Raw genomic sequence first — 8927 nt, forward strand, 5'->3', positions numbered from 1 at the left:
TGCAAGACGTGCAAGCTCACCTTCATGTCCTAGGTGCCGCTCGCGGAAATGATGGGGTAGGAGATCCATCCTCTCACAACCCGGGGATGACTGGGAACCCCCCCTGGTCTTATATGTCCGCCCCCCACAAACAACCCCCCCCCCACACCCGCATTAATTCCCCTTAGAGAGAACATGGCATCGGTATCATCAGGCTCGACCGCCTCCCGCTTTCTCTGATAAGGCATACCTCTCTGGGAGCAGTTCTTGGCATACCCTCAACTCTGCTGTAGGCCGACGCTACTTGTTCTAGCAGAGAACTCGTCCGAAGTGCCAGTCTCTTCACCTCCAACTGTGGGTCATGGGGGTCTCACGCTTTTGGGGGCCCCCGCATCCCCCGAGTAATTTGTGCGGCGCGCCCCCGCCCGTCTGATACAGTTCCACTCACACAGTTCTGAAAGGGAAGTTTGGTGCCCCCGCCAACTACTAGGATCGGCAATCAGGGAGCAAGGGATAGTCGACTTAGCAAGCGTAATCAAACCTCTGGTGCCTTGTGTACTCCCTCCGGCTGTCTGCTCCACAAAGGGATGATGTCCCCGCGCCTCCCCTCCACTGTGTGTCCCACCCGAGAAGCAGACAGATTCCCCTGATAGAGTCTCCTGGAGCATGACAACATTAATGCCCCCCCCCCCCCCACCCCCCCCCCCCCCCCCCCCCCCTTTTCAAGATCGCACAATTGCGTGGAGAAGAGCCTTCCTTAAGGAAAAGCTGTTGATGTTCCACTGCCCCCACTAGTACCCCATCTTAGGTTAGTAGCCATAGTGCTAGTCTGACTCCAATATGCCCCGTCAGTGACGTCGAGGTATTCGATCTCAGTGTCTGATGCCCCAGTGTGGGTAACATCAAAACATTTCGGAGTCTGACAACTCCTTGTGAGTTCCTCACTGAGCGTTTTACGATTTCCTCACTTGACTCATTGCTATCGTCAGGACAGGTCGAGCCATTAGGGAGGGCTGGGTCTCTCTGGGAGGTGGGAGATAGAACTTTATATGGTCGCCTTGGACCGCTCTTCACTTTGTGTATCTATGGTCGTTGGCTTCCTCACCCTTTGGGGCGTTGGCCGATACGTATAGCTCTTCCACGCTCGTGGTATGGTCTTGCGACTGCACGCGTGTTTGTCTCCGCGGTGGAGACAGGTCTCGCCTGGCCCGCGGGTTTGTGGGTAGAGAGGAGTCTCGCCTCCTGAGTAGCTCCTGGATGGGAGTTGACGGTACCTTAGGCGCCGAAGTACCTAATGTCCCTTTCCTTCAGGGACAGTCAACTTAACTCTGAGATTCATTGTTGCTCATGGTGACCTTGACTCGCCACCCCCCGTTCTCTGTGATCTTCCATTACCCTGCGTTCTCCCCTCCCCAATTGTTCGCTCGCAACTGGTATAATGTGGAACTGAACTGTCTTCATGCATAGCGCCTCTTTTATATGTAGACGTCAAGTCATAACTTCTCTGTGTTTAACACTCACGAGTCAGTACCGCCCTCCACTCTTGGGCGCTCATGAGAGTCCCATCCTTTGTAGGTAGTACCCCCCCAGAATACCACATTTTCCAGCCGCTCTTTGTTCTCCGTCTTGCCGCAAAACATCCACTATCAGAGCTCCTCGCCCCGGTGGAAATCCTCCCTCTTTTGTCCGTTGGCCATGCGCTAATATTATATGCTAGTGCCCCCGGTGCTGCGGTCTCTCGCCTTTTAATAAGTGGTGGCTGACCACTATACCCTTTCCCTCTAGAGCGCCAGGGGCGGGTGAAAGCCTCCTTCAACACCCTGTTTGTTCTGCCCCCCTGACATAAGTGCCACCTATAAGAGCGTACAGGGAACAAAGTTACTGGCCTCATTTTGATCAACGGACTGCACCTCTTGCGATATATCCGCTAGACGCTCCAGAGCCTACTTCCTCTACTTGACACGAACGCATACTCGCGCAGGCTCCTCAGGTCCCCGATGATGGTGTTCGCGCGCTTCATATGGATAGCAAGCTTTGGGCACTTGGCAGCTGATGTCTTCTAGCTTGCACACGCTCATCTTTGTGGTGCTTTGATGGCGCACTCACATCCCCCCTCTGTTACTGTGTGGCCCTGTAACTACAGGACACCACACTTCCTCTCTTGACGACTTTGGCCAGACGCTCGTCAAACTTCGGACACTAGCCCTGGTGATCCGTAGTTCCCTGGCCCACGCTGAAGATCGGTAGTAGCGTGAGCATCTGGCGACGTATGTCCTGAGGCATGTTGTAGGAGCACCCCCAATTGACCTAGGTCCAAGCGCATTGCAACTCGTGACGATCTCCCTTCAATCACGTAACCAGGACTTGCCTACCTCACGTTTTGGGGTGCCTCTTCCCTTTTTTGACGCCAAGTCGGGATAGCTCCACACCCACACCTTGGGCCCATGCACCCAGCCGAGTGATGCACACTTGAGCGTTCATCACATATACGCCCCAAGAGTGAGGAACTCCGCCTAGAAGCATACCATCTCCTCCCTAGACGTCCCACCTCAGTCTCTTATGAGTTCGGGAGTCCAAGTCACGTTACACGACCATACAACAGCGCTACAACGTTCACTGTCACACCCATCCAGGAGCAGTTGTCAGTCTCCCTGCACGCAGGCCGCAGCACAGGTGAGGGTCGGCTTGATCCACTTATTGCGTACTAGAGTCTTCCATACATGCCATCTGTCTCCTGGTACATTTCACCCTAAGTTTGTTCGCAGGACCGTGCTACTGTCATAGCCTGGTTATATCCGCATATGTATTGAGCCTGCGCCTATAGAGACCTCATCTGGTAAGATACTATTGATCGATTTGAATCATTATATACTTCCTCGGCTATAGGTAGGTGAACCTACTGATCCTCACAGTCCCATCCATCCCACAATGATAGATCCTAAACTAAGCTAGTGGGAAGACTTGCTAACCACTGAGACCTATGCCCTACCAATGACCATGTGATAAAAATCGTCCATGCCAAGAAATTACCTGCTTACAGACCCTAGCCTAGCATCAAAATGGGACATACAGATGATCCCAATCATACGATATCATCAGACCTAACCGAGGTTATAGATATAATCAGTGATGATCCACCCTAGTACTATGCATGGAATTAGAGGATCTCCACATAGCAGCGCGTAGTTTGCTAGCGTATCGTCAAAGCCCAATATAGTCAACTCCATACACAGGTCTATTCAGTCTGTCAATACCTTCCCAGTGACTCCCTAGTCTACCCGTCTCTATCCATACGATCATTGGGATATATAGTATGAGCCCCACCACACGAAAACACAGTGGGCAGGGGGAAGTCCTATTGGGGGACGACCAGGGGGGTTAAGTGCGACGCAGACTCTAACTAGGCGAGACAGCAACTAGGGATCGTTTAGTTATCCTTCCTCAGAGAATCCGCCACTGGAAGGTCACAGCTCAACGGGCAGAGTAGACTGGCAGATCCAGAGTGGGCTTGTCCAAGGAAGGAGTTCAATCCCCCGTGCCGACAAGGTGTTCCTTTACGGGGGATATGTCATACCTACTAATATGATCGCAGTCAACCCTATTATGGATACTGTATAAGATTATATATATATAGTATTTATATATTATATATATATATATTAGGTATATATGATATACTCAGTCCACTGAAGTGTGCTCACCTCAACGGTTATTGCAGGTGAATATATAGAGTATAGTAGCCTAGATAGATAGTGGGCTTTAATATCCATAATATAGGATTATACATTCCGTCCCGTGCCACTACGACGAAGGTGTAGGTTCCTTTGTCAGGTATATATATATGCTATATATACCTTATCCCACCTAGATATATATCTGACTATAGTATATAATTATACCCTATACTATAGTATATATAAATATATAGATATATATATATATATATATATATATGATATATATATATATATATATTATATATATGTGATATATATATGATTTTTTATAGATGATAGATGATATTTATGATATTTATATATAAGATTTATAAAAATTGATATATATAGAGTATATATTATATATGGGATACATATCATCATATCATAGTATTAGCCATGATATACTATATGATATCTATTATATATATCATATATATATAGTATATATATTGGTGTATATATATATATATATTTATATATATCCATAATATATATATTATTTTAATTTATTTATTATATAATCACACTATCCCATAAGATATATACCTACCTATGACATCTATATGATATACTCTATGTATATATATATAATATAATAGATGTAGTTATATTATATATATGTACTTGATGTATATATATGATATATATATAGATCATATTCATATCCATATGTTTATATATATATATTATATTATAATTTATTTATTTATAATCATCCTATAATAGTATATATTACATATTTATATTCTATATATATATATTATATACATATAGATTATATAAATATATTATATATATATATATATTATACATTATATTAAGTGATATATTATATGCATATGCGTAGTGAATGTTACTATATATATATATATATATAAATTAATATATATATATACTTAATATACCTACGATTTCGAACCCTATATATATTATATATATATATATACATGTACATATATAATTGATATATATCAATATATTTATAAACACTATATAATGATATATATATAGTAGTCATATACATGAATCATTTTAATATGATGTATCTAAAAACCTAATGAGGTGAAGTATATTATACCCTATATATATATATATATCATACTGATATATAGGTATATATACTATAAGTATATATATATAGTTATATATATATAACTATCATATACTATCATAAAATTATATTCTCATATTCATATATATATATATATATATAACTATATATATATATATATATATATATATATATATATATAGTTATATATGATATAGATTATATTTGTATGTATTATATAAGTTATATTATATATATAATATTATATGTGATATCTATATTTTATATATAGTTATATATGTATTCTACTAATCCCCTATATATCTATAATAATACATTTAATCTATATATATATATATATTATTATCTATATTATATTTATATATATTTCTTCTATATATTATAAAATATATTATATATTTATAATATCATATTATATATACATATCCCCCGTAAAGGAACCACCTTGTCGTGGCACGGGGGATTGAACTCCTTCCTTGGACAAGCCCACTCTGGATCTGGCCAGTCTCTCTGTCCCGTTGAGGTGACCTTCCAGTGGCGGATTCTCTGAGGAAGGATAACTAAACGTTCCTAGGTGCTGATCTAGTAGGTGCTGGTCGCACCCCCCCCTGGTCTTCCCCCCAAAGGGACTTACACCTGCCCACGTGTTTGTCGTGTGTGGGGCCCCAATGCGTTGGGAGACGGGAGACGGGAGTCCTGGAGGTTGAGCGATGCCGTGTATGAGTACGTGCTGCGGCTAGCAACACGCCTCTTTGGTCCTCTATTCCAGCAAGACGGGTGGCCTGATCTTAACTCGGTTAGGTCAATCGGTTGGTCTCTCTTTTGAGCTAGGCTAGGGTCAAGCAGTAATTTCTTGCAGGCAATCACATGGTCTTGAGCATGGTCTCAGTGTACAGCTTCCCCTTGTTGGACTTCATTGTGGGTGGGGACGTGGGAAGGGGTTCCCCCTAAGCCGGAAGGATTCGACAATGCTTACCAGATGGTGCGGGCTCTGGAAACCCACAGACAGTGCCGTCTGACAATTAGAATTACCAGAGACAATGGCATGATAATCGTACCAAGGGATCAAGCCACCCTCACCTTCCTCCAGGAGACTGACAAGCTCCTGGATGGGCAGAACGTTAGCCTGTCGGAACTGACTCCCAAAGAGAGGACGTCTAAGATGGTGCTTCTAGGCTTCCCTCTGATGTATGACCTCAAGGTCATCACCGCTCATCCCAAGGTGGTGGGAGCTTCCCGACTCTCAAAAGGGAAGCACCCAACTAGGCAAGTCCTGGTTACTTTGAAGGGAGCTCCAGTTGCATCCTTGGACCTAGGCAATTGGGGCTCCTACAGCCTCAGGACATACGTCCCAGATCCGCTCCGATGCTTCACGTGCCAGAACTACGGACACCACTAGGCCATTTGCTCTGCAAAGCTGAAGTGTGGTGTCTGTAGTCAGGCACACAGAACAGAGGTGTGCCTCAAAGCACACAAAGATGGCAAGCGAGACATCACTGCCAAGTGCCCAAACTGCCATAAAAAACACCACGCCTGGAGCCTCAGATGTTCTGTCAGAGAGGAAGAGGCTCTTCGGCGGCAAGAGATCGTTGCAAAATGACCAGACTTTGTTCCCGTCCTCTAGGCACTTATGTCTGGGGGCAGAACAAAGGGGTAAGGGCTTCCCCCCCTCCTCAGAGGAAGGAAGCACCACCTTAAGCGAAACCAGCACCGGACGCCTCCAACACAAAAGAGTTTCCGGCTCTGGTGGATGTTCCAAGACGGAAACAGACCTGGAAGGGTTCTGGGTACACCTCAAAGGCTACCCCAAGAGTGGAGAGACTGACTCTGTTCACAGAGAAGGACTTGACGCTCCTGCTGAAGACAGTTGTCACACCAGTTGCGACAACATTGGGGAGGACCAGTAAGGAGACAGAGAAGGCAGTCAAGGTCACCATGACAACAATGACTCAGATTGTTGCTGCCCTGAAGGAAAGGGACATTAGGCCCAAGGCCTCAACTCCCATCCCTACTCAGGGCGAGACTCCTCTCCCCACAAACCCCCAGGGCGAGACCTGTCTCCCCGACAAACCTGCAGCCAAGACCACACTGGAAGAGCTTACGCCCAAACCCCAAAGGGTGAGGAAGCCACGACCATCCAAAGTGAAGGTCAAGGCGACCAGAAGTTCTCCACCTCCCAGGAGACCCAGCCCTCCTAATGGCTCGACCTGTCCTGACGATAGCAATGAGTCAAGTGAGGAAATCACGCTCAGTGAGGAACTCACCAAGGAGTTGTCAGACTCCGAAATGTTTGATGTTACCCACACTGGGGCATCAGACACTGAGATCGAATACCTCGACGTCACTGACATATTGGAGTCAGACTAGCACTATGGCTACTAACCTAAGCATACTGCAGTGGAACATCAACAGCTTTTCCTTAAGGAAGGCTCTTCTCCACGCAATTGTGCGATCTTGAAACATTAATGTTGTCATGCTCCAGGAGACTCTATCAGGGGAATCTGTCTGCTTCTCGGGACATCATCCCTTTGTGCAGCCGAGTACACAAGGCACCAGAGGTTTGATTACGCTTGCTAAGTCGACTATCCCTTGCTCCCTGATTGCCGATCCTTTGGCCACCAAACTTCCCTTTCAGAACTGTGGAACTGTATCAGACGGGCCACAAATTACTCAGCCCCCAAAAAGAGACCCACAGTTGGAGGTGAAGAGACTGGCACTCGAGTTCTCTGCTAGAACAAGTAGCGTCGGCCTACCAGCAGAGTTGAGGGTATGCCAAGAACTGCTCCCAGAGAGGTATGCCCTTATCAGAGAAAAGGCGGTCGAGCCTGATGATACAGATGCCATGTTCTCTCTAAGGGGAATTACGGCGGACATATAAGACCAGTTCCCAGTCATCCCCGGGTTGTGATGGGATCTCCTACCCCATCATTTCCCACCTAGGACATGAAGGTGAGCTTGCACTCTTGCATCTCATCAACAAGTCCTGGGAAACTTCCTCGCTGCCACAATGCTGGAAGAGGGCTGACATAGTTCCCGTCCCCTACCCAAAGGAGCCAGGACGGTACCGTCCCATCTCCCTACTCAGCTGCCTGGGAAAGACAGCAGAGAAAATGGTACTGAATCGGCTCCAATGGAAGTTGGGACCTCCACATGAACACCTACACGGGTTCACAAGGGCTAAGAGCACTACTCATAGCATGGCCACCTTACTGAGCACTGTCAGCAACAACAGCTCTGTCATTGTCTTCCTAGACCTGGAGAAGGCTTTTGAACTGTCAAGCCCACTCGCCATTCAGGAGATCCTAATCCGCAATGGAATCAAAGGCAAGCTGCTTGCCTGATTTGGTGATTATTTTCGGAACAGAACTGCCAGAGTGAAGTTCCATGGTCACCTTTCCAGGCATTTGCCCTGGAGAATTGGCACCCCACAAAGGAGGGGTCCTTAGCCCGGCTCTGTTTAACACCCTCAAGTTAAACATCCTCAACAATCTGCTCCCAGCAGGGTGAAAGATTATCTCATATGCAGATGATCTAGCAATTATCTCTACTGGGAACGAAATGACAATCCAGTCAGAAAGGCCCAGCGGTGTCCTGGACCTAATATCTGAGGAATGCCGCAGAGGTGGCTTAAGAATCCAGCAGCCAAATCGAAGGCAAAAAGGCGCTGAAACATGATTCCGCGTAAAGACGACGAGTCCAAGGTCTAGAGAGCAGGGGTTTCCCAACTTTTTGTTTCCTCAGTACCCCTAGCTTTTTCATAGGTTTCCCATGTACCCCTAACGCGTCGATAAACCACGTCCTGTACCAGTCATATCTAGATTGGTACAGGTATCATAACAGATCAACCTGCAGATCAAGCCATGGGGTTTTACTAATAGTAAAAACAAATGGTATTAACCTTACAACCCACGAAATTTCAATAAAGGTGTGCTAATCAACATAAAGAAAATGAGAAAAGTGCAATCTGAGTGCAGATTACAACACCATGTATATGTGCAAGTAATTGTTTCCTTCAGACCTAATGTACCCCACTGAAACGGGCAAATGTACCCCCTGGGGTACATGTACCCCAGTTTGGGAACCACCTGGTCTAGAGCTTGAGTGGGTACAACTCTACCAATACTTTGGGGGAATGTGATGAGAACCTCACCTTTCCG

General features: G+C 45.6%; 1 pseudogene; it reads left to right on the forward strand.

Moving 5' to 3' along the window:
* The first annotated feature begins 5738 nt into the window (after nt 1-5738).
* On the forward strand, nt 5739-7137 carry LOC147472499 (uncharacterized; annotated as a pseudogene).
* Nucleotides 7138-8927: the final 1790 nt, after the last annotated feature.

This window comes from Penaeus japonicus, unplaced genomic scaffold (genome assembly GCF_977035675.1).
Source record: "Penaeus japonicus unplaced genomic scaffold, GWHDUDI00000001_assembly GWHDUDI00000001, whole genome shotgun sequence".
In the NCBI taxonomy this organism is placed as follows: domain Eukaryota; kingdom Metazoa; phylum Arthropoda; class Malacostraca; order Decapoda; family Penaeidae; genus Penaeus; species Penaeus japonicus.